Here is a 26,976-nt window from a genome sequence, read left to right on the forward strand (position 1 = left end):
CATTTCTAGTGTAATCTCTGATACAGCTATTCATCCCTTTTAATGGCTTATCATTAATACATATTATTTTATATATAATTGAGTCATAAACTTTATTTTTTTACTAAAATCATTTGAAAATAAGAGTTATGGGTCACCATTTCTAGTTGGCTAGTTAAGCTCTAGGTAGTGACATAGTTATTGATTCAAAGACTAGAAAGTTTCTGGAATCTGTATAGGGTAAACTTTCCCTAACATACTTACTTCTTTGCCTGAAATCAGTAAATAAATGAATTTATAGGTAAGAAACTTTATAAATTTTTGTGTACAAATAAATGTTTAGATAAGCAATTATGAGAGAAGAGAGAATGGAATTTTGAATGAAGGAGGCTGTAATTTATCAAAATAGAAGAAAAGTTGCATTTTGTTACCAGTGTTAGAATCTTGCCTGCTTACTAGTCTTTTGTTTCTCATATTGCCTGCCTACTCTATTCATGAGATTTCTAGGGACTTTAGTTCATTTTTATTATAGAGATTTAAAAAGGAGGCTGGAACTTCACTGATAAAGATTAAAGAATGAGTAATTTTCATCTTGAGAGCATATTATAGATCTCAGCCTGCAAGTATATCCTAATTTTAAAGTTTAAAGTCAATTTTCAGATAGAGCAGCAGTTCTAATTAGAGAAATAAAAAAGATAGAGGCTATTTGTAAGGCTTCACACAAAATCTAATTCTGGATAAAATGCCAATTTAGATGAAAGGAAAATTGTTTTTAATGGTCAGTGAAATCTCACGAGTTAGAATATTGAGGGAAATACTACAGAGTCACAGTAATTCATTGGCTCAAAGACCTCTTGCTGCTCATACTTGGATTGTTGGATTGTGATCAAATGGATGTGGTTTCATTTTCCTCTTGTTCTCTTGCTAGGAAGCCATATGCAGCACTTTTACAGAGAATACTTCCTGGTTTCAAAAATATCACCACAGACTTCCTGATATCAAACATATTACTACAAAATATAGGTAATGAATTAAAAGAAATATAGAAAAATCCCAGTTTTGCCTAACTTAAAGTCTTAAAACTTGCTCACTCTAGAATTTCCTTGTCCAGACACTCCACACCAACTTGTTCCTAGTGTAGGTTTTACTATATTCTTTCTAATTCTTCTTGGTTTTTAGTCTTCTTTCAGACTGTATTTTCCAAGAGACAATTTCTAATGAAAAATCATGGATTTGTCATTTTATTTATTCAATACCTACAACCTACCAGGCACTCATGAGTGTCTACTGCATTCCAGATACCAAACACTCTCTAGGTGTTTGGAAATAACAGAGATAAAGATCTATATTTTCATGAAACTTACTTTCTAGTAAGGGAAGAGAGATAATAAATACAGTAAAGAGGCAATGATAGTAATTATAATACAGAGGTAAATAATAAATATGATAAAGAAGTTGGAAGGTGATAAGTGTCATGGAGATGCAAGGAAAAAGTAGAGCAAGGAATAGGGATTGAGAGTGTAGGTGGCAATTTGCCACTTCAAATGTGGTGGTTAGGATGGTCCTCCTTGAGAAGGTGACATATGAATATGTGAAGGTGTGAAAGAGGTGGGAGATTAGTTTTATGAATAGGTTTTTTTAAAATAAGGTTTTATTAAAGATAGTAAAAAAATATAATCAAGTTAAACAATTATGAGGCAGAAAGTTTCTTCCATGATAATGAGACACTTAACCCTTTTGTGAGGCCAAAGGCTCCCTCCACTGGATATCAGTCTTGAACAAAGCCCTTCATGCCCAGTGGTTCCCTTGCTTTCACTGGACACTCAATAGAAGCTTGGTGTTCTACATACACTGCTAGTCTATGACATAGTGCTCCCTTGGACAGAGACCTCATTCTAAAAGGCCAGGAATGCTAGGTGGGAAGGAATTGACATTCCAAGGCCCTGTCCATCTTTGTGCCAGCCCAAGGTCTATGGTACAGAGAAGAACGAGAGCAAGGGGATCACTTGAAAAGTTCCAAAGCAGGGACGCTTGGGTGGCTCAGTGGGTTAGGCCACCAACTTCGGCTCAGGTATGATCCCATAGTTTGTGAGTTTGAGCCCTGCGTCCAGCTCTGCGCTGACAGCTCGGAGCCTGGAGCCTGGAGCCTGCTTCGGATTCTGTGTCTCCCCCTCTCTCTGCCACTCCCCTGCTCGCGGTCTGTGTCTCTCTGTCTCTCAATAATAAATAAACATTTAAAAAAAAAGAAAGGTCCACAGCAGAGGTCTATTTAACACCAATAATAGTTTACACCTTCCTCAAGGGTAGACACACATCCATTCCAGCCCTTCCCCACTTTAGTGACCCTCAAGGTGGAACATAGCCTGTCTGACTCACCTAATCTAAGATAAGAGCAATAATCAGTTCCACAGACACACAAGGTACCCATCTTCCACAGTGATAGGAGAGCATATTGTGTGTGTGTGTGTGTGTGGTGATGAGAACAGCATTTGAGGGGCCTCTCCCACATCAAAGAGGAGAGTTACTCCTGTAACTCTATCCTTCTTATGATGCTTTGTGAAATAGAAACCCAATGTCACCTCCCTTTATAAAGCATGCTTTGTTCACACCAGAGACAAGAAACAACGGATAAGATTTTAAGGTGTGCCTGCAACATGAAGAAATAGCAAAGAGACCATGTGGTAGGGAGTGAGAGAGGTGGGGTCCTGTGGCTTCAGAGATGTTGTAGGGGAGCAGATCACAGAAGGCATTGGAGTTCCCTTTGATGAGCGAGGAGAAGTCATGGCAGGATTTTGAGCAGAGGAGTGCCAGGATCTGACTCAGGTTTTAAAGGGATCACTGTGCTGCTCCATAGGGAATACTTTCTACTGTGTATTATAGTTAGTCTGATGCCACATTCTAGAATCTGAATTTTTTGTAACTACCTATGCTCAAGTTTTACCTTTGGTAAAACTTACCTTCACAATAAATAGTTAAAAATGTGGTGACTTCTTTCTATTTTAAAATAGTGAAGTTACTCAGAACAATGATAGATATAATGCATTCTTTTCCCCCAAATCCAAATATAAATTGACTAAGAAAACTTTTTCTACTTATTATCACTCATACTTGAGATGCCTCAGGCAAGTTTTGCAGATTCTACCCCGTCTTTACAGTTCATAATCAGCTCCTGCTTAGACTATAGAAATTAATTAATTCTTAACAGTTTTCTGCAACTTACTCTGAGTACTAGTTTTAATTGGTAGATTTTTTAAAATGTTACATTTTTTTAGGAGAATTCATGCAGAATTGTATTTGACTCCAGCTGCTCTTAATTCAGGTGAATGTGTTACATAAATCTGATCACCTGGTTTGAAACCCTGTTGCAAAAGAAGTATTGACTAAACAAAGGTATTCACAGGTACCTTGCTTTGACCACTGGGTTATTTTTTTTTTTTCATACAAAAATGGATGAGAAGATGACTGTGTAAAATTGGATCATGATAATTTGTAAATGCAGATACAACTTTATTCAAAGCACTATTTGACAAAATTTCACGATTGCTGGTAACACTATTCTGTTGAGTTACCTAGAATCATTTAAATTCAAACTAAATCAAGTTTAATTTGATTGCACTGTATCCATAAAAAGTTGATTTTTATCCTAAAGGAAAAAAAAAGTTAGCTTGTTAGAAGATAAATGCTGTGGGATATTAATGGTATATGGTTCTATTTATGTCCATTAATACCACACGTATTTGTGTTCAAAGTATCCAGTAATATTCTCAGAACTTTCATGGTATGGTAGGTGACCTTTATCAGCAACTCTGAACTCCAACAAATTTTTTTTTTTTGTTTTGTTTTTTAAAGGAAAATATCAAGGAATACCGAGGATACTAATGTTGGATTCTTCAAAAGTTTTACATATAAAATGTGGTCTAATATCAAGATGAAATGCATTTAAGAAACTGATGAGTCATGAGAAATAAAAATATATGTTCAAATCAGTAACATGATAAGAAAACACATAAACAACAGTTTCTCAGTTATCTTATTTCGGGTGTCCTCTGCTTTGTGGAATAAATTTGGCAAAGAAGTCTGGCAAACTCGAGCAAATGACTACAATCTCATCCTTGGGTTTCATGAGAAAATTTGATGTCTCCTGATGAAAATTTCCTGACACACAATGTATTTATTTAACAAATGTTTACCATGTGCCTGTCATATTTTAGACACTCTGTTAAGTACTGGGGAAACAGTGGTGAATAAGATATTTGTTCCCCACCTTTAGGGATTCAATATTCTGGAGGGAAAGAAAGATTAAAAACAAACAGGCAGCTGAGTTAAATGATTGCACCTTCTTGTAAGAGCCACGAAGGAAGCGGAAACAAACAAGGGACTTAGGTAATAATTAAGGGGAAGCTATTTTGGGTAGAGCGATGAGGGAAAGCATCTCTGTTTTGCTGGCCTCAAACTGAACTCTGAGGAGGAAAAGGAATTGGCCACATGAATGTAGCAGGCTGAGCTCAGGGATGAGAGGAGGGAAGGGGAAAAGCAGGCCAGAAAGAGGGAGTGGGGAGAGGCTGTGCAAAAACCTGGAAGCGGAAATAAGATTGGTCTATGCCAGGATCTGGGACTCCTAGAGAGAAGTGGCCAAGGAAGAGAACTGGCCAGGGTGAAGATGGAGAGAGGCTCATGGTAAATCAGAAAGTGTTTTGCAGAGTGGGGTAAACAGTGTTCACTGGGGATCTGCTTGAGGATCTGGTTACAATAATGTCAATCTTGTTTACATTTTTAAAGTTTATTCTAACTGTTGGAGAGGGAATGGATTGTGGTTAGGGTACAGAAGGAATGGCAACTGTGTGTTAGAACAGTCCAGGTGAGATATGACAGTCACTTTGATTAGGGGATAGCAGTGATGATGGGGAAAAATGAATGCCTTCAAGACAATCCATAAGGGGACTATCAGGAATTTCTGGTTTGAGAAGCTGGGTGAATTGTGGCACTAGAACAAATTTGAGGGGACAAATCACATCACCCTGATTTTGGACATGTTGAGGTTGAAGTGGCCACGAGACATTTAGGTGAAAAACTGACATATGGACCCACCTTTCAGAAGAAAAGTCTGGGCTAGATTTGAAAGTGGTAGATTAAACAAAAAATGGCTGCCTCAGTGGAGGACTGTCTTAGCTCTACCTGCTATAACAAAACACCGTAGACCGTGTGACTAAAATTAAAAAAAAAAAATTTATTTCTCAGACTTCTGGAGGCTGGGAAGACTAAGATCTAGGTGGTTGCTGATTTGGTTTTTGGTAAAGGCTGTCTTGAACACAGCTGCTTTCTTGCTGTGTCTTTACGTGGTGGGGAGGGACATCATGTCTCCAGTGTCTCTTCTATAAAGGCACAAATCCCACCAAGGGAGGTGCACCCTCAAGACTTTATTACTGCCCAAAGGGTCCCACTCCAAATACCATCACACTGGGGACTAGGGCTTCTATATATGAATTTGAGAGGACACAAACATTCAGTCCATAACAAGGGTTCAATTGAAATTTACTGACAGAGATTTGCTTCCTGGGAGTGCTTTCCAGCTCCCCCATGTAACCTGGTCCTTCTTTCAGATCTCTCTAGGGATCACAGAACTCCACTCCCTCCAATTAGTATGGGACTGATTAGGACACATACTGTTTCCTTTGACTATAATATTTAATTCTCTTATTTAGCCTTTTTTCTTTAGATAGTGGTTGTGCTGTAATGTCAAATCATTTCCCTACAATATAATAAAAAAAAAACATGGAAAGGTCTTTAGAGAATATTTATTTATTTTTAATTTATTTTTATGTTTATTTATTTTTGAGAGAGAGAGAGAGTGAGAACAAGGGAGGGACAGAGAGACAGAGGGAGACACAGAATCTGAAGCAGACTCCAGGCTCTGAGCTGTCAGCACAGAGCCTGACGTGGGGCTCAAACTCAGGGACCACAAGATCCATGACCTGAGCCAAAGTTGGATGCTTAACCCACTGAACCACCCGTGCCCCAGAAAATATTTATTATAATAACACCCCCATAACTGGACCCTGTTTATAAGTAAGAAAACAAGCAAAGACAAAGTAAAGCAGTTTCCTCAAGTTCAATAGCTAATAAGGGTCAAGCAGAGTCTTAAATTCAAGTCAGCCGAAACCAGCTTCTGTGTTTTTTAAGCGATCAGAATTCTCCTTATTTAATTTTTATGTCCAAAATAGCTTTTCACAAATTAACTTAAAATAGGGGTTGTGTTTTATTGGAACTGAGATAATCTGAAACATTTGATTTTCCAAATTCTGCTATATATTAAATTCTTCTTATCCTCTGTATAAGTAAGGATGCTTTTAGAACTTGAATAAACTTTACTGTTTTAGAGTTCAAGTACTTTGGAGATCAATCCTAATTGAAGCCCAAAGAAACTATGTATGTTCTCTAGGGTCATGCAACAGGCTGAAAGAATAACCTAGTGTGGAAATGAGTTTCTCTAAAGTTCACTCTAGGGCTTTCCTCACCAACCTTCTAAAGTAATAAGCCTTGTGCAGTGCGATGTAACTTTTGTTAACGCTACTCTGTGCATAAATTACTGATGATTCATTGTCAGATGTTTAGCCCTATTTTACCAGCCCTTTCAGAATATTAATTTTCCATCAGTGTCTTGAACGAGAGAATTTATATGGAATAAAATGCTCTTTCTGCTGGAACACATAAACCTTTGCATTGCCTTTATCAAAATAATTTTGAACTTACTTCCTGAAAACTTGTTCTGTGGTCAGCTTGGAAAAGAAAAGCATTAAACATAAGCTACTTCCCAGTGTTCTTCATAATGGTAAGAGAACACATAGAGAAGGATAACATGAAAAGGTTTAGTCAGTTATTAAAATCTGATACAGATAATAAATAGGGTAGATCAGAGAGGTGTTAGATTAATATGAATTAATTCAGGAATCAGAGCGAAATCAGAATTAGAATGGGTTAACAGTGGTGTTTTTGGATAAAAGTGGAATGCTTCTTATAAATTTAGGTTTGCAGGTTTAATTTTCATGAATTTTATTAATCTTTAAATGATTGGCTTAGTGTGCTATGCATGTACCTGTCACATCTCCGTGATTCCATGTGGTTCAAATATTATCAGACTCTACATCTAATTAATACAGCTCAGTTCACTCATCAAAAATTACTTTGAATAAAAATAGCTAATTTAAATATTTTCAAATCTAAAGTGAACAATTCAAAGTTTTAATATCATGCAGAATTAGGCAACTTTCTCACTAATCTTTAAATGTTATCAGTCCCTATTTAATCTAAACCTGCTCTGATTTTGAAGCATGACTCTTGTGGGGCTCTCTGCCCCTTTTCAGAAGTTAGTCCATACTCTGTCCTTCCACTTACTAAAGGACAGTGGGGTAGAATGGAAATCATGCTGGTTAGAAACACACAGGTTTTAATCCAGGCTAAATCACTGACTTGCTGTTTGATGGTGATAACATCTTTTAGCGTCTTATATTATTTAGAGTTGGGGGCTATATTTAATATTCCTTAAGAGCATTTCTTTGTCTGAAGATCCATGAACATGACACTGAATATGACCGTGCTCTTCCATCTGCACACCTCTACAGGTTTAGCTGCTTAATTAAACAAAACCAAAAACGTGTTTGTGAGCTTTTATCCTTTCTCTCTTTTGGGAATTTGACTACTAGCTATAGGAAATGGTTCCCTAGCAACAGTTCAGCACATCTATGAATTTCAAGCAACTTTAGAAAATGGGGCATGTATGTTTCCACAAACATAACATCAAAAAACAACAGTATTTTATGAATGTTTGTTTCCTAGTTTTAATAACGTGCTGTGGTTTGATAAGATATTAACATTGAGAAATACTGAGTGAAGGTTATATGGGAACTCTCTGTACCGGCTTTACAACTTGTTCTGAGTTTAAAATTATTCCGAAACAAAAAGCTTTGTTAAGAAGAAACTTGAATACCAGATAGAGGAATTTAACTTTAAAATTACCTTCAATTAACTTCAGTAGAACTAATACAATTCCACTACATGCTATATCGTTTTAGTTATTTTATACCCATGACCTTTTCAGACTAAGGAGACATTAAAATTGAGTTACTAACATACAGATCTGAGGTCGGCTCGCCTTCTCCTGCTCTAAGTCTTTGTTGAATGTCTAGTGTGTAGTTGTGTATACAATAAAGAAATGATGAAATATTGTGGAATCAGATAGTTTAGGGTTAACCTCTGGTTTGACAGTGACTCAGTTTCTCCATTTAGAAAAACTGTGATGATGACAATACCATCTCATAAGACTGTTACGTGAATTAAATAAGGCACTACCTATAAAATCCTCCAGGGAAGTGTTTGGCATTTAACAAGCTCAATGTAAAATGAGCCAAGAAATATGGTGCATCGAAAGAAGCAAAATCATGAGGACTTTCCTCCCAGGATTTATAACCAGGTTAGGGAACCAGACCAAAATCATAGCATGCAGTTAAATGTTAATCCCTGTGCTGCTCTCTGATGATGATCATAATAGAGAAAAACATGAAATCAGTGCAGTTAGAGTAATCAGGGAAGATACTGTGGAGGTGATTGGATTCAGCAAATATTATGTATTCTTGGCAACAAAACAGATCTCAGTTACTTAAATCTTGCCATTTTCCTAATATATAGAGATAATATCATTTGTAAAGTGTGTTATGGGTTTTTGTTGTTAAAGTCCCTCTATATAAAAAGCACTATTATTATATCCACAAACTATAGCTGAATCTCAAGAATTTGAATGAATAATCCTGCTGAAGACTGCAGGGTTAGCTTCAGGAAATTAAAATGAATGATAATTAAACCTAGAGTAAACCCTGCAGACAGAGATCCATATTGTCAGCAGGGATAGTATTTTTCTAATAGCAGAATATTTATTTATGAAATTATTTTTGGTGAAGGAAAATTGATTTGTCTTGCTCTCCTTATGTGGTTTTTAGGTCATTCTTTGAACTTATGGTTTATAAAAATTTACTTTTAGTTGATACTTTTGCTTTTGATAATTTTTAGGTGGCTACACTTATATGAAGGGGAAATTAATCTTTGTTTTCAATGGATTTGGATAGGTTTTGCTTGCAAGAATTCATTTTAGGCTTTTATCTTCATTATTTGGCTCTTATGAGACATAAATATCATTTAAATCAATAATTAGTTTTTCAAGGAAAGATTCAATTTCCTGTAGGTAAACATGTAGTAATTGTAGTATTAAAACTCCGTGGGATAGATCCAAGTATCCCCATTTATTTGTTTTTCCTATATAAATTACTCAAAGCAAAAAATAAATAAATAAAGCTCCATTTGGGCATGTAAAGGGAGATAAAGTAATTCACCTTGTGCAACTGTAAGTTTAAGTAGTAACAATGTACATTCGTAAATAAGACTATCAGTTTTATCTGCTCACTGTTAGGATGACAATCCCAGATTTATGAGAAATGTAATTCGAGCAAGATTTCATTTTCAGAAGACATGAATGACTATTTTACAATGCTAATAAAAAAATATTTTGGCAGTAGGAATTCCCTTTTATTGTGCTATGGTGCTTCTACTGATACCCTCGTTTTTTTGCTGTTTTTTTTTTTTTTTTTGAAAGTTAACCTAAATACTGATACCCTCTTGTTCCCATATTACTATACTCAAAATTTCTTGAGTTGCTTTTTTTTAAAAATTATTTTAAGAGAGAGAGCATGAGCAGAGGAGGGGCAAATAGAGAGGGAGAGAGAGAATCTCAAGCAGGCTCCGCACTATCAGCACAGAGACTAATGTATAGGGCTCAAACCCACGAACCCTGAGATCATGACCTGAGCCAAAACCAAGAGTCCTACACTTAACTGACTGAGCCACCCAGTCTCTCTGAGCTGCTTCTTAATAGCTATATTTTCATTGAAACTCCCCCTTCCTCCCAAGCCCTGTGATAAGTACTTCCTCTGTGTGCTCAGGGTGAAACCACCGGTAAGTAAGGGAACTGGGAAATTTGTATTAATACTTACATTGTAAACTCCTGCTGATTATTATTCTAATTTTTCAAAGATAAATAGTTAAAAAGTTATATTTTCTATAAGACCAAAACTCAATCGTTTTAGAGGCACAATTTTTAAATATTTATATTTTTAAAGTACCTTTGAAAGTAAATTATAAAAAATATTCAATTTCAAGATATTTTATGAAAGAATATTAGGAGTGAAGGAGTACATCATTGCATTTAATTTCACATCATTTACTTTTATAATTTAGGTATATGTATTGTTTTCTGATTTCAAAACTAATGTATTTAATAAAATATCCACTATAAAAAAAGATGAGAAATTGAGAAAAATAGAGGACAATGTAATTCTTTCAAAATTTTGGCCTATTTCCTTCTTTCTTTTTCCTTCCTTCCTTTCTTTACTTCCAGTTTTAAAAAATACACTAAGTTCCTAATGTGTGCCAGTGCTTGCACTGATTTGGGGGTTCCAGACCTAAATGAGGCAGAAGTAACTCTTTTTTCAAAGATGGAATGGATGTGTGAATACTTTTTGAAATTTGGCATTTCATTTTTCTGAAACCATATTTTGGCTTTTATTTTTATTTAATTTATTTACTTCCATTGGTTGCTATTATTATTAATTACAGTATAATTAATGTACAGTATTATACTAGTGACAGGTAGACAAAATAGTGATTCAACAATAAGTGTAGTCTCATCACCTTCCCTATGGTAACCTCCAATTTGTTCTCTACTTTTAAGAGTCTGTTCTTTTTTTTTCTCTTTTTATTGATTTGTTTTTTTTTTCTTAAATTCTACATATGACTGAAATCATAAGGTATTTGTCTTTCTTTGACTTATTTCACTTAGCATTATACAGTCCATATCCATCTGTGCTGTTGCAACTGGCAAGATTTCATTCCTTTTTATGGCTGAGTAATCTTGCCTTGTATACATTTGCCACACTATTTGTTGTCCTTTCATCTCACTTTTCATATTAGGGCTTTATTTTCTTTTACACTCTTATATTGTATTGCATTTAAATGTTTAAAGAAAATAAAATTTGTGTGTGCATACATGTGTGTATGTATGAGAGAAAGAGTTTCAACTTCATTTTCTTCCATGTAATTGATTACATCAGGATTATTTCTTTTTGAAGGTTTTAAAAGATATAATGCAGATGATCACTTGTAACATTTCCAAGCATCCAAAAAGGTACAAAAAAGAAAGTTGAAAAAAATCCCTCACCATTTGGAAATGACTTTCATATCTGTTAGTGAACAATGTACTAGATGTTTCTCCTTGTGTACATACAGATATGCAGAAATGAAAAAGAAGGAAGCAAAGAGGAAGTGAAAGAGAAAGGAACAAAAAAGAAAAAAAACTATAAGAAAAAAAGGGAGGAAACATTTTTCCATTCCATTATGCAGGCCATATATTTAATTAATTATTTCTTTTAATTTATTTTTTAAAAAGAAGAATCTGAAGAAAAACTGGAAGAACTGTTTCTTCATTAATAAAAATTAGTTTCTGTATCACTCAGGGGTCTCCAGAGAAACAGAATCAATGGATAGATAGGTTAGAGAAGGAGAGAGGGAAAGAGGGAGAGGGAGAGAGAAAAATATTCATTTCAAGGAATAGGTTTACGCAAATGCTGGTAACTTTGAAATCTGTAGGGCAGATTGCCAGGCTGGAAACTTACATAGGACTTGATGCTGCAGGCTTGAAGCAGAATTTCTTCTTTTCGGGAAAATCTCAGTCTTTGTTCCTAAGATTTCAGCTTATTGGATAAGGGGCCATTGATGATAATCTGAAAGTCAATTGATTATAAATGTTGACCACATCTATACAATACTTTAGCAGATACACTGAGTTTAATTAAATTTGTTTTTTTAATAACTACTACTATAATGTGCCCCATTTGCCATGTTTTATATGTCTCTGAAAGATCATACTATAATTAAAAATATAATAAAAATTAGTTTGAAATTCTTACATGTTTATAGTATATGTTTTTACTTAGATATTTTTTAATCCCTTTCATAAAATGTAGTATATTGGTCCAGTTTCATTTTCCCCATTTCCCACTATTCTCCTTTCCCTCAATTCATCTTAATTATATTATTACTTTGTTGTTGTTAAGGCATATATATATATATATATATATATATATATATATATATATAAATATTTATGCTAACATATTTTAAGGTTTGTAACCATAATTCCATAGTTTTACAAACTTGATTCTATATTCAAATTGACTTACTTCTTCTTATTCTTTTTCATGGTTCTTCTCTTCCTAAGTTATTTATTTTAATTTATGTCTTGGTTGGATTTCATACTGGAGTGGGTTTGTTTTATTTTTGAAAATAAATTCTATTTCCTACTTTCTTATATACTTGTGCATGTTGGTCTCGGCATTATATTCTTGGACCATACTTTCCCTCAACATCTTGCACAATGTATTAGCTTCCTGTGGTTGCCATAACAAATTACCACAGTTGGTGACTTAAATAAAAAAAACATATATTGATTCTCTCACAGATCTGAAGGGTAGAAGCCTGAAATCCATCAAGACTGAACTCCCTCTAGGGGGTCTAGTGTGGAATCTCTTCTTTGCTTCTTTCAGCTTCTGATGGCTGCCTTTGTATTCCTGGGTTTATGGTTATATCACTGCAATTTCTGCTTCTGTCTCCTTAGCACCTTCTCCTCTGTATGTCTGTATGAAATTTCCACTTGTCTCTATTTTAAAAAGGCACTTACAATAAATAGCATTTAGAACCCACCTGGATAATTCAGTGTCATCTCTTCTCAAGATTTCTTAGTCAAATCTTATAAACATATTTTTTCCAAATAAGGTAACATTTATGCATTTCAGGGATTAGGACTTGATATATTTGGTATGACCATTTTTTAACCTACTGCACACATTAATCTACTTTATTTTGGTGTTGAGTATTGCCATAGAGTACTCTGAGGTAAATCAATTTTTTAGTTAGTACATTATTTACTTTTCTTGCTTACATATGTACATTCATTTCTTATTTTTTCAAGTTCACATTGTTGTCTCAACATATGTCTAAATGCTATATCAATATATGGGATACTCTTTTATTCTAAATATATAAATATATTCATATATATTTATATTCATAAAACGTTTGCTATTTCAAGGATAGTTTTATTATATCCTGAACACTTTTTTCTGTTACATTTTTTCTGCATATATACTGTGTGTATACTCTATGTTCATAATTTTTCTCTGCATTTTCATGCACATGTCTTGTGATGGTTCGTTTCTGATTATTATTTACTCCTTAAGAAGGCTGACTACTTGCTGAAGAATTAAGTGAGTGTGGCTGAGGACAAACTGGAACAGTCCATGCCTCTGACATGTGTCAGTTGCCTTGTGGGAATTCTCACCATCTTGTTAATTTCATTATATTTCTCCTAATAATCAGCTCTTTAAGCAAAATCTTTGAAAGATCCCCAGTCAGTTTGGAGTCTGGTACAACACTTTACTTTTCTTTGACTCTACTTCTTCTAGGTTTGGTTGTAGAGCAGCATTTTCTAAAATCATGTTGTTCTTTTATCCACCATTGGGATTTTTGTCATATTTTTGTTAGTATGTATCTGTTTGGTTTTTTTTTTATCAACTCACTCCTGTTAGTTAAATTAACTTATCTAAAGAGTGCCTGGGTGTCTCAGTAGTTAAGCGTCCAACTTCAGCTCAGGTCATGATCTCATGGTTCGTGAGTTCAAGCTCCCCATCAGGCTCTGTGCTGACAGCTCAGAGCCTGGAGCTGGCTTCAGATTCTGTGTCTCCCTTTCTCTCTGCTCCTCTCCTGCTCATGTTCTGTCTCTCTCAAAAATAATAAACAATAAAAAAAATTTAAATTATCTAAAGTGGAGACCTTGTATCATCATGTGAGTTAAACACTAGGATCACTTTCTATGAAAAGTAGCAGTAAAATAATAGACAAAACATACATTGCTTCTCAAGTCCTGCCTGTACTTTGCCAGATGAGTTTGACACATTTTAATGAGATAATAAAGAAATACTATTATCAAACAAAGAGTATTTTTAAACCTTAGAAGAATCGAGAAGAGCTGAGGAAGAAATTATTCTATGTGACTCAACTAGAGCAGCTGCATTGTTTCACTGCTTTATGTGTTGTATTTTCTTGCAAAATATGTTTGAAGACAAGTTTCACTACTAAAAGGATTTAAATTCACTCTTTTAGATTATATCTACAACTTTGAAAGCTAGAAGCTCGAGAAAGTATGCTAAATTTCTCAGTTTTCAGAGAAAATATTCACTAGATGTTGCCTCTCTGTTGGCCATATTGTATAATATGTAGATAGATATTTTTGAGAACATGAAGTTAACTATCATACTTCAGAATATAAATTTACATACATATAAATACTTGTTAAAATTGAAAGATTTTTAGTTGGGGTTAAAAAAAGCCAATATATGTTATTATATATTATTTCTTACAGGATATACACCTAAAACAAAATTATATAAAGTTTAAAAATCAAAAAAATGGTCAAAGGCACACTGGGAGAACACACATAAAACAAAGGCCATACAATCTAGCAAATATGCATCTAGGTATTCAACTAATTTGAACAGTTATGTCCACATAAAAACCTGCATGTAAATTTTTATGACAGCTTTATTCAGAAATTGCCAAAAACTTGAAGCAACCAAGAGCTCCTTCACTTGTTGAATAAACACACTGGGATACATTTATGTAAGGAAATACTTGTCAACAATAAGAAGAAATCAGCTATCAAACCACAAAATTATATAGATGAATCTTCAGTGTGTATTGCTAAGTGAAGGAGGGGAATCTGGTAGGCTATGTACTGATACTGTATTATTCCAATTGTAAATTGTCTGACATTCTAGAGGTGTAATCTAGAGATTACAGAAAGATCATTACTTGCTATGAGTTTGTGTCGAGTTGGTCGAGGTGAAAGATGAAGTTCAGGGAACTTTTGTGGGTAGTAAGACTGCACGGGACTTCAATGGTGGATACAGGATACTATACATTTGTCAAAACATTTGCAGCACAAAGAGTGAAACTTAATTTGTACGCAAATTGGTAAAATATCATTTGGTAGGTCAGGGGATCCCAGGAAGGAATGCAGAATATGAAAAAGCAATTTAATGGTATTACAAATGTATCAAACAACCTCCGTGAAGAGGTGTAGGTGTGCGGGAAGTGTTGACATAAATTCAGAAACAGGTGGGGTCTGTAAGACGAAAGGCTAAACAAAGCACTGTGTTGTAATTAAAAAAATTTTTTTAATGTTTGTTTATTTTTGAGAGAGAGAGAGAGAGAGAGAGGGAGAGGGAGAGAAAGGGCAGAGAGAGAGGGAGACACAGAATCCAAAGCAGGCTCCAGGCCCTGAGCTGTCCGCACAGAGCTCAACGCGGGGCCTGAACCCATGAGTAGTGAGATCATGACCTGAGCCGAAGTCGGACACTTAACTGACTGAGCCACCCAGGTGCCCCTGTATTGTAATTTTTTAAGTTATTTCTCATAGAGTTCTAAGTTAACAATTTTCTTACAGTTATACCTGTACACTGGAATTGAACAATTAAGTGAATGAAGGTTGGTGGGAGCTATAGTTCTCATTGTTGGAATGTATACTAACCCATGCATTAACACTTATCTGCAAGTATATGTAATAAATATATTTATTACAATGCATATAAATGCATGGGTTGGTATACATGTTATGTGTTTTCTCATTCCATCAGCTGAGAAAGCCTAGACGTAAGGACACCCCAGTAGCAACAAACACATGTAATCCTCAAATCTTGGTTTCTAATGCCATCCTTCTCTGAAGGAACCAGAGTTTTTGGAGAAAAGACTGATTCTAGGACTGTGGCAGGAAATACACAAGATAAATCTGGAGTGTCATATAGTGCCAGAAAGCAAGGAAGTGCTAACAACAACAAAAACAACAAATGGGAGTGTATCAAAGGGACACAGGAGTCAACTGAAAGAGCTCCCAATGACAAAACAGGAACAATTTGAGCAAAAAAATAAAGTATTATTGGATTTAGTCCAAAGTGTAAATGAAACATGTATGAGTCCACAATGATATAACTGATTGACTAAGTAAATAAATAGGAGAGACTATACAAATCTCCTGTGAAGAAGCATTTCAAATAACTTATATAGACACTGCACCCTTAAGGAGATGGGGTATAACTACCAACTCCTTACATGTGGGCTGTGTAAAGTGACTTCCTTCTGAAGGGCATGATATGGAGATGGCAAAATAAAGAGTCACTTTACAGTGGGGAAACCCAGAAAACACTGAGATAGCCAGTTGATCAAAGTTAACATCAGCTGTTATGTATCCTCTTGATAGTATGCATCCTTAATATGATATGACAAAAATGGCACTTTATCTCTGTGATCTTCTTTCCTAAATTCCCTAACTCTAGTTCAGTCATGTGAAATATATCCAATAAATCCCAGTTGAAGAATAGTCTACAAATTGCCTGAGTAGTACTGTTGAAACTCTCAATGTCATCAATTAACAAGGGAACTCTTGGTCAAAAGCAGACTAAGAGACATAATGAATAAATGTGATGTGGTATCCTGTATGGAATCCTAGAACAAAAAAAGGGCATTATCTAAAAACTAAGGAAATATTAGTTAATAATAATGTATCCATGCTGGTTAATTGTGACAAATGTATCATATTAATTTAAGATGCTAATACTAAGTGAACTAGCTAAGTGTATGGTAACTCTGTTTTCTCTACTTTTTAAAAGTATTTTATTTTATTTTATTTTATTTTATTTTGAGAACAATCATGGGGGGTCCAGAGAGAGAGGGAGAGAGAAAGAATCCCAAGCAAGCTCCCCAGTGACAGCATGGAGCCTGATGTGGGACAGGAAATCACGAACTGTGAGATCATGATCTAAGCCAAAACCTAAAGTTGTCTGCTTAACCTACTGAGCCACCCAGGGGTCCCTCTGTTTTCATTTTTTATAATTTTTTTTGTTAAGTCTAAAATTGTTCTAAAGTTAAAAAGTTAATTAAAAATGAAAAGAAAGCAGAGATACTTTATATTGTATGAATAATATCAATTAGGGGTTGAATAGGTCGTTTAAGAGGAGAGAAACTATATCAGTTTTCTTTTGTTGGATAACAAACTGTCCTAAACTTAGTGGCATAAAAGCACAAACATTTCATTAGGTTCACGGATTCTCTAATCAGGAATTAGGAAGAGGTTACAGTGGGGCAGCTTATCTCTACTCCATGATGTCTGAAGCTTGATCTGGAAAGATTTGAAAGCTAGGCATGACCCAATAATTGTGGATTGGAAACATCTGAAGGCTTTTTCACTCACATATCTGGTGGTTCATACTGGTTGTTAGCTGGGAATTCGGTGGGAACCTTACACAGTACATGTAACCTCACAGTGTGACTACTTGAGCTTCCTCACAACATGGGGGCCAGGTTCCAACAGCACACATCTCAAAATAATGAGGTAGAAGTTACAGCAACTTTTATGAACTAATCTCATAAGTTATATAATGTCAAATATATTATAGTCACAGCCCGCCCAGGTTAGTGAGACATCATTGCCACCTCTTAATGGAAGGGTTGCCAATGTCACATGGTAAGACAAGAATGTGATATGAGTGATATTGTTGCAGATGTCTTTGGAAGATGCAACCTACAATATGAAGGCATGAAATAAGCTATTAAATAAAATGAGTTAATGCATTTAGAAGTAACTGAATACACAATTAGAAGCATTGAAATTCAGTTTTGGTATTTCTGTCTTTATTTATTTAAAAAATTTTTTTTAATGTTTATTTATTTTTGAGAAAGAGAGAGAGAGAGAAAGAGAGAGGGGAGGAGGGGCAGAGAGAGAGGGAGACAGAATCCGAAGCAGGCTCCAGGCTCCAAGCTGTCAGCACAGAGCCTGATGCAGGGCTCGAACTCACGAACCATGAGATCATGACCTGAGCCAAAGTCAGATGCTTAACCGACTGAGCCACCCAGGTGCCCCGGTATTTCTGTCTTTAATAATATATCCAGGAACCTTTTTACGGTTCTAAAAGGTCTCATTTCAGATGAAATTATCTTGGGCAGGCAGGCATACTAGTTGGGTGGATCCAGACCCTCTGTTTTGGAGATTCTACGTGAAGAAAAGTCTGATGAGTTTTAAGAAAACTCACAGGAAACTACAGAACTATAGAAATATTTTTATTTTTTCACTTGTACAAGTGAGAGGAGCTAATGCCAAGGGTATGATAAGTAGAATTAAGGATTCATGGAAGGCTGAATTATACATATAATTCACTGTCATTTCTGTTTGTCTTTCAATGGATCCTCCACTGTATTATATTGTTGGTATAATAAGAAGAGTCACATGTAACTGAATTGAAAGAAATTAGAGGCAGAGGAAGATGTGATCTAGTTAGCTTCACCTTCAAAATATGTCAAGTAGGTATTGTGGACAAACTTAACCCATAGATAAAGAATGGGGAAAATAATTTGGAGTTAATCTGTGTATATGTGGTCTGTTGCATCTGAGGAATTACAGATGCATTACTTATCACACTAGCTTACATCACTTAAATTTATATTATCTTAATTTTGTATTATTTTTCTTTTTAAATATGTTTATTTGAGAGAGAAAGAGAGCGAGGATGCAAGCTGGATGGGGCAGAGAGATAGAGGGAGAAAGAGAATCCCAAGTGGGCTCTACACTGACAGCAAGGAGCCTGGAGTCCAATGTGGGGCTCAATATCACACTTCATGAGTTCATGACCTGAGCTGAAATCAAGAGTTGGATGCTTCACTGACTGAGCCACCCAGGAGGCCTCTTAATTATTTTATTGTTAAACAAGAAAAGGAAAATAAGAATTGAATTTTAGAAATTAGCAAAATTACATTAAACAGAAGATATTAGAAAGGAGAAGCTCAAAGTAGAATATAGAACAGCAATAAAAATAATAAATTATTCCCAAATAAAGAATAAAAGGAGAAATTCTAAATGTACACAATTTAACATTAGGAATATAACTAGTGGTCTGTAGAAAAAAAAGATATTTATGAGGATATTACACATGTTATATCTATTAAATATTTCAAAAACCTTGAAGTGAACACTTTTCTAAGAAAATATAAATTATAAAAATGATACAAGATGATGCAGGGAACTAGAATAGACTCATGATTATAAGAATTTTGAAAAAAGTTGACAAAAACTATATTTTCCACCAAGTCATTAATGACCTTCACTTTGCTGAATTCATTAATAAGAGCTTCTAGAATAGCACTCTCCGACAGAAATATTGATATGAAGACATATGTAATGTGAACTACATATGTAACTTAAAAATTTATAGTAGCCATGTTAACAAGTAGAGATGAAATTAATATATTTTATTTAAATCAATATATCCAAAATATCATCATTCTGAAAATTTCATCCACCTAAAGTTATTAATAATTAATAAAAATTATTAATGTCACATTCTTTTTTATGTTAAACCATTTAAATCAGTATTTAATACAGCACATTCAATATAGACTAGCCATATATTAAGTGCTTACTAGCGTTGTGACTACTGCAGTGCGCAGTGTGGTTCCAATAGTTAAGTAGCATTGCTTTTACTTAGAGGTGTGTAGCCAGATATTATAGAAGTGAAGATCTTTCACATTTCATTAAGCAGTCTTGGAAAGCATGGTTTTTACCTGGCTGTTAGTTGTGTTTATATTGGCAGAACAAAATACACATACACACTTTTTTTTTAGAAAACTAGATGTTGAGTATACTTTGAGGATAATTTTAAGAATTCTTCAAACAAGTTAGTAATTCATGTTTCCAGGTTTCTTAGAGAGAGAGAGAAGGAGAGAGAAATTTTTTCCAATGTCCACTTAGGCTCTAGGGAGCCATACAACTAGGGAAGTAGCTTAGTTTCTTAAGATTCAGTTCATAAATTAGAAGATCCTTGCAATGAAAAATTTGGGCAAGACCAGATTTCCAAAAGCCCATCATTCTTGTGCCATTAAGTACTATTTGTATGTATGTATCTATCTCTCTATATCTATGTATGTATGCATGTATGTATCATTTATATTCTTGAATCATTCTTGTTCCAGTTGGATACTAAATGTACATATGCATGTATGTATTTATGTGTATATATGTATTTATGTGTGTGTGTGTGTATATATATATATATATATATATATATATATATATATATATATTCCTGAATCTTCTGAGATTGAAAACTCACCTTTAAGATTCTGCCAGAGGTAGAAAATGGCTGTCACATTCTACTTAAATAGTCAAAGTACAATTGAAAGTAGAAATAGAATTAACACTACCACCCATGTGCAAACTTTATTCTCGGGGCATGGAAGCCTACCATGTGGCAAGCGTTATCCCACAGGACTAATTATGAGGAGTTTGTATTTCCACATAGAGAATGAGGACAGTTTGGGGGAAGTGTTTTCATTCTGTTTTTCACTTTGGCTCTGGAAATTGTCATTTCTCTTCAGTCACATTCCCAGTTTTAAATTTGATCACTTAGTGGCAGTATTGAATGTCTGTGGTATTAGTACCACTTCAGATTTATGCTAAATATTTTTCAGAATTTGAAATAACACTGATGTTTTCTCAGCATGGCCCTTTTGCTCCCTGGAACATTACCTTTGTACAAGATTAATGATGGTGTGAAATAGGTAACTATTCCAGAGGAAGGTGCCACAGAAATTGAATTTAAACATATGTAGGCAATGTTGTTTAGAATATATGATGATTTCAAACAACAGTTCTCAAACTTTATTTAATGGCTCTTTCAGAAAGGCAAAGCATCCTGTGAACCATTACTTCCTATATTTACTGATCAGAATAAAAGCAACACCCTCTGAAATCTCAAAACAAATGCAGAGAATGCTGCTGGTTTTGGTGAAACATCAATGAGGAACTGACCCCTTGTTAAATATTGAAAGCAAATTATTCAGATTGGAATACAAAATCCAGATCTCATTATCTAGACATCAGATTATTAAGAGAATCCTCACGGACCATCAGTCAAATGGTTATTCCAGAAAGGATACGTCAACAGATTTGTTTGTTTTTTTCAGGATATCAGCTGGGTTTGGACACAAAGTGTTGTTTTTAGGTTTGAAGACTGTCAGTGATGTCAGCTCTGATTAGGATCAAACTAGCTTTCGTTTAATTTACCTTCCAATCACAAACTGAAACCTGGTCAGAAACCTGAAACAGGTATGCAGTGGTTAAGGATTTAAACAATGGGAGCCCCACAGCTAGCCAACAGCTCCCTAGTTCCTTAGGGAGGTGAACCCAAAGTTCAGGGGCCAAATAACCCATGTGGAGGGAGAAACTCTCCAAGTCAGAGAAGTTCTGAGTTTAGCCCACTGTGAGGGGAAATGCCAGCATGCAACAGTCCATTGATTACTGTAGAAGAAGCAAATGTAGTGGTTCTCAAATCTTAGCATCAGAATCAACTAGAGGCCTTGTTAGAGCACAGATTACTGGGTCCATATCTAGGGTTTCTGATTCAGTAGATCTTAGGTAGGCCTAAAGATAGTATTTCTATCAGGTTTCCAGGAGGTGCTGATATTGCTGGTCCAGGGACCACAGACTGAAAAACTACAGTTCCGGAGTGACCTATTTTTTTGTTTCTTTTACTTTGTTATCAAGTTTACAACTTGAATGTAGGTTACCAGAAGCTGTCTGGGAGTAACCACAACTAATGTATACATTACAGACAAAGGCATTACATTCAAATTGGTCCTATTAGAATTAAGCGCTTATCTAGATTATTCACCCAAGCCCACTTTCCTCTCAATTGCACAAGCAGAATCAGGCAATTTGATCAGCAGGTTTCAGAAATGCTATTGGCCATGACAGTTTTTAGGAATATAAATAGCAGACTCATAATCTTTGCTCATGAATATTAATTTGCTTCAGAAATTTTAGAAGGTCAACCAATTTGTCACTGAATTCATTATTACAGTGAATACAACGAATGCACTTATAGAGGCAGCAGTAATTGCAACATTGAAGATTGTTCAGTATAATGTTCTTTTTGTTAACCAAAACAGGGCCTGGTCTCATGATCTGCATTTAATACGGTGGTGATGACGCCCTAATCCAATAAGGAGACTGAGTTAAATTTGTTTAGCCCTAATGTTAAAAATAATTAGCAAATAGTTATTTCAAAAATATTTTTGACTGAGAGAGAATTCCATGTAAGGAAATTTGGCTGTAGGAAAGTGATTTAAGATGAATGCTTTTTGAAACAGATTAAAACGTACTTTAAAATATAAACAAACTTAAACGTGATTTTGAAAATTTAGAAAATGTCCTGACAGTAGTTCAGATACTCAAGGGTATCTAATAAATTGCTGCAGGATCTAAATTACACAGATCCAGGTATTTCTTTTAAAAGTCTCAGGGGGTGGTTTCTTTAAGTCATTTTTAATTAGAATTTTAAATAATCTATACATAAAATTCCCCTTCCTTGAGTTATTCTTTGTATAATCAAATTAGAATGCCAGCAATTCCTTGAGATTTCCAATTAAAGTTTCAAACAAGAATAGTCTGGTTTATAGAGGTATTCAAAACAACTTGCTAAGAAGCATCCTCTCAGCTATCAGACTTAATTCTTTCAAAGGAATGCCTTTGAAGAAAAACTTGTGGATTTGATGATTTAAACAAATTCTTTAAGTGTGCACTTTGATCTATTTTGGTAAAATTTCAAAAATCTTCAAACAATTTTGAACTTTTATGTGAATTTCAAGGGAATGTTCCTCAAATCTTTTTTCTGTCTAGAATCCCGGGAAATTCCACAGAACGAACATAAATATTTTGCTAAAATCTAGAAGAAAAAAGACAATCTCATTTACTTATTATGTGATAACCAAAGAGTTTATTAAAAATAAATTATTTTGTCTAAGATAATTCCCATGATGGGAAGTAGAACTATCAGTATTTTCCTCTTTTATCCCTATTCGTTAAGTGAGAGCTATTCTGTATGTGGAATATAGATGATTTATTTAAAGACTTATTTCTGAAATAAATATTTTTTGAGTGTACTATGTGTCTAGCACTATCTAAAACAAGGAATAAAGTATTAAAAGGGATAGACATGGCCTCTGCCCTCATGGAAAACATATCATAGGGGCAATACAGCCATTACACAAATACAAAACATAAGTTAAGAATTGAAAATTATGATACATGTGATGATGGAAAAAATGCAGTGGCTGTTGAAGAGAAAAAAAATGAAGAAGCAGAGTAATTTAGAAAGATGGCTAAAGATGGTTGCTTTGGGAAGGCCAAATTTAATGCAAAGAAAAGGGTAGAGTATGAGCAAAGGTGGAAAAAAGTAGCCCTTACAGTTGTGCTGCATTTTTATAATCTGAGGTTAACTTAAACTTTACATCTGAAGCTCTGAATTGATTCAGATTTAGCTACTGTGTTCTTGAACTATACAGTATTAGTGTTTCATGTAAAACTAGCAGAATTAGCGGCCCAAGTTTCAACTAATGTACATTTTTCTACGGAAACACCATCAGTTTGAACAGATTGTAGGAAATACATTCTGATAGACAAGAGTCTATCAATCCCAGAGTCTATCAAGAGTCTGTTCAATCCCAGATACCAAACGAAAGTGAAATCTTAGGCGAGAAGATGATCCTTGACCTGAGATTCTGCTCTGATCCTTTATTCCAAACAGAGCTCTCATGACTTAACTTTTTCCCCCTATGGGTTGTAGAGGTTGTATTTACGGTTATAAATTATTTTGAAAACTTATTACTACATGCACATTGCAAAAAAAAAGCCATAAAATGTATATATGTTACAATGTCCCTTTATAATAATTATGAATTATGTAATTAATACTTATTTATGGTTAACAATTACATAACTATTAATTTTAGTTAATTAAAATTAATGTTATACATTACAACTACTAATGAGATTTGTATTATTCTTTCAGACCAATTTTGTTGTACATGCACATGCACCCTGAAGATAGTCAGTTATATGTATGCATTTATTTTATTTAGTTAGATTACACTAACACATCTATACATGGTATAAGCAGTTCAAAAAATCTCAATGACTTAAAACAAGAGTTTGTTTTTCTTATTCACACGTGTCCATGATGGGTTGACAGAGGAGATCTGCTCTTAATAACCTCACAGAGACCCAAGTTAATGGAGCAGCTACCCTCTGGGCCCCTCCTGATCATAGTGCCAGAAAGATCGCACTCTTAGTGTCTCAAACCAGCAAGCAAATGCTTTGGCACAGAAGTGGCCCATGTCACTTCCACTCTCAACTTACTCTCTAACTAGTAGTCTGTTTCCACCAAACTATGAATGGCCAGAAGTATAATCATATGGAGTCTAGAAGATAAAGATTAAGAAATATTTGGAGAAAAAAGATCTCGTGATGGCCACAGTGCTCCTTCATTTACTTCTTTCATTCAAGAATATGCCATGAACATCCTGTTTTTACATATATATTTGCTTTTACTGTTTCATTTTTTTCTAAACCTATTAAATTCCAGTTAGGTAAATATAACCTAAAAGATAGTCACTTCTATTCTTGTTGCTTTTATTAAGGAAGTCATATCTGAAAGAATTTGTATAATTCTGAAAGCTTAGAGACTGACTCAAACTAATATTCATTTGGTTATGTAGATGAAGCCACCCTGAAATCAAGGAGGGAGAGTTGATTCAAATTAAAACTAATGTTGAATACCAATGTAAACATACACTGATACTAACAAACTCTAGTGCTCATTCAGATACATATTCAGCTGTCAGTTCAATTAGGTATTATCACTTGTTGGTGACCGACTTCAAAGTATGAGGTAGGTAATGAAGAGAAGGTCTGTCTGCTATCAGAAAACACAGGTTTCATATTAAGAGCTTATCAGGGTTTGATCTCATAAGATGAAACTATCATCAAAATATTTACAGATTTATTTGATATTCAAGTAGTCCTTTTTATTTGACAGCTATTTATTGGGCACCTACTATATGCCAGGCATTGCTCTAGCCACTGGGGATACAGTGGCAAATAAATAAGACACATACACATCAGTTTGATTTTTTGTGAAAATATTAAACTCTGAAATATTTAATTGTATAATTCATATTTTGCTACAGCAAAACCCCAGTACTACAGTGACATATACATTTATATATTTATTTCTTGTTCATGTTATGTGGCTGTATGAAGGCTTCAATTCTGCTGCGATTGCCTCAGCTCCATCTTTCATCCCTAGAACCCAAACTAATAGAATAGACAACCAATGTCTTGAACAATCAGTTATCATGGTGATGTCTTAGAAAGTCAGTGCCAAATCACACAATTACTTTTCAAGCTTTTGCTCACGTGTGGCAATTCACATCCATTCACCTTCCATTGGCTAAAGCAAATAGATAATCAAGCCTGAGATCAACTGCTCAGGAAACTATAGTCTGACTACAAGGAATCCTGGGAAGGGTGCAGAGGAAGCAAATGATTGGGAATAAATAATGCAGTTCACCACAGTAGTGAATGTTTTCTTAGTAGCCACTGTTTTGCCATCACTATTTCAACACTGACATATACATGCGCAGTAATATAGGAATGCATTTCCACAGAGCTTTTCATTACTTCTTAACAGAGATCAACAATTGGAGACATTGAGAGACATAAGGAGGACTTTTTAATTGAAACCTTCACAGCACTCATTCATTCATGTCTTTGTTCACCGATTCAACTATTTTATTGGGTATCTACCATGTCTCAGGCGTTGTTCTAGGTACTAGAGACTCAGACATGCTCATGGAGAGTATATTCTTGGGGAAAAAATATAATAAGAAAATGAATAATTAAATGTACACTGGATGATGATGCATACTATAAAGATAAATAAAGATGGAAAAGTATTTAGAGAGAGTGTGGCTGTAGCAGTTTTTGATAGAGAGACCAAGTATATTCTAAAGAGGTGACAGTTGAACAAAGACCAGAATGAAATGAGGGGACTGGACATGTGGCTATCTAGGAGAGGGAGTAGCAAGTCTGAGAAAGTCTTGGAGGCATGATCGTGCTTATAGTGTTTAATGTGGAGTTTAAGAAATGTGTCTGGAATACAGTGTAGGGAGACACGTTAGATTCTACGTTAGAGAGCAGTGAAATACAAGATCATAATGGACCTTATAAGCATGGTAAAAATTGCAGTTTTATTTTAAACAGGAAGGGAAGTTATTGGAAGGTTTGAGCAGATCATGTTACCCCCAATTCAGATGTCATCAGTAACTTTTCTTTCTCTACTTGAGAACATTTGTTTAGCTTGAAAATGATGTATTTTATTCCCAGAAACTTGTGTGTTTTTATTAAATGTGTTGATGTGTTCTTGTGCCTTTATTTTTGGTTTGATCATGTTGTTATCCTTTCCTTCTGGGATCTCTAATGTCCTTCAAGGCTCATTTTGCTTGTCCATTTCGTCTTTTGTCTTGATGGGGTCTCACTGAGCTTGTGGTAATTTTCCTTTGCATGCTGGTCATGGGTGCCTTAAGTGTTGGCAGCCCATGTAAGTTGCAGCGTTCTGTGTACATGTGGGTTGATATTGTAACAGTTGACAACTTGTCAGTCACTTCTGGATACATAGGACAAAATTTCTCTGCTCCCTAGTTCTTAGTCTTTTTAGCCTAACAGATGGAGTGGTCTCAGTCCACCTCTTCAGCAATTACTGAGTGTTTGGGCTCCAAGGAGAACAGGCCTGCTCTGGCAATCTAATTCCTGTCTTAGGCCTCTTCTAATGCTGTTCTCCTGATGCACCTATGGTCCAGAGAAACTATCTGTGTCCATTAGGAGGAAGATAGAATTGGGACCTCACTTTCACCCTCCCAGGCCCTGTCTACCTGTTCTCAGTGGCTACTTTCTCATAG

Source organism: Panthera leo, chromosome A1 (genome assembly GCF_018350215.1).
Source record: "Panthera leo isolate Ple1 chromosome A1, P.leo_Ple1_pat1.1, whole genome shotgun sequence".
Classification (NCBI taxonomy): Eukaryota; Metazoa; Chordata; class Mammalia; order Carnivora; family Felidae; genus Panthera; species Panthera leo.